Consider the following 1,339-nt stretch of genomic DNA (forward strand, 5'->3'; position numbering starts at 1 on the left):
AAAAAAAAAAAAAAAAAAAAGTTTCCAATCATTTCTTGTGTGAAGCACTTTAAAAATCTTGATTAATCTGAGTACTCATTTACTGGGTCAGCAATGTGTTGCCCAATTGCATGTTGTCTATTAGACCTGCATAAAACGCAAACCAAACCCATTCTGACACACAGCGCCCCTAGAGGATAGAGTAGAACTGCCCCATAGGGTTTCCAGGGCTGTCTTCTTCATGGGAGCCGACCACCACATCTTTCTCCTGCAGAGCGACTGGGGGGTTGGAACAACCGACCTTCCAGTTAGCAGCTGAGTTCCTAACCACTGTGCCACAGGGCTCCTAAGCCTGCATGGCAATGTATCGACGGTGTTCTGAGTTGTTTATTTTTGACATCATCAGTTAAACCCAAGGCCAGGCTCCGTTGCCGAAAGACCTGGGCCGTTCATTCCCTTCTCTGAGCCCTGGATCCCCATCTCTAAGGTGCCTTCCACTGAAGACAGTGGGATGATGAGATAATGAACCGACCCTTTAGACAGCCCACCCCCTAGGGCTGACTTGCGTCTTCCTTCTCACACCTGGAACGGAGGTGACTTCTCTCCTCACTCACCACCTCCCCAGCCCTAATTCTGACCTGAGTCCTGAACTCCAGCCTTTTGCTGGGATTGAATGAGCGGACTTGATCAATGATACTCATGTCATCATCACAGCCAACCCTTATTGTTCTTTTTTATTCTTTTCCGATGGAAGTCAGAATATTTCAGATCCAGAAGGGCTCACTGGGATCCCTGGTTTGGCCCCTGCCTGCATTCCTGGCTAACGCATTCAGCTGCTAACCCAAAGGTCCATGGTTCAAATCCACCAGCCACTTTGTGGCAGAAAGATGAAGCAGTTGGCTTCCGTCAAAATTTACAGCCTTGGAAACCCTATGAGGCAGTTCCACTTACTGATGAAGATTCAAGAATACAGTCAGAATTGACTCCACCACAGTGGGTCGGGTTTGGGCTTTGCTTCTGTTAAGACTGACAGCCTAGGAACCCCTATGGGGCAATTCTACTCTATCTTATAGGGGTGATGAGTTGGAATTGACTACATGGTACTGAGTTTGGCTTGGGTTTGGGGTGCACTCCTGGGACAATCTTGGGTGGAGAGGAGGTCAGGGCTGTTACCAGGGTCACTGGGGCAGAGGACAGGGTTCATAAGATCTGGGGCCTGACTGCAGTTTCCAGCTTTCTCCCTCTGCGCCTCTGTGTCTGAGAAAGTCAGGGAAAAAGTGACCATCCCGTGACAGGTCATCTTCCCGTCTGGTGAGCAGACTCACCCCGCTGGGCACGTGATTCACTGAGGTGCCCGTGA

This window comes from Orycteropus afer, unplaced genomic scaffold (assembly GCF_000298275.1).
Source record: "Orycteropus afer afer isolate SDZICR_OR568_19922 unplaced genomic scaffold, OryAfe1.0 scaffold00130, whole genome shotgun sequence".
Classification (NCBI taxonomy): domain Eukaryota; kingdom Metazoa; phylum Chordata; class Mammalia; order Tubulidentata; family Orycteropodidae; genus Orycteropus; species Orycteropus afer.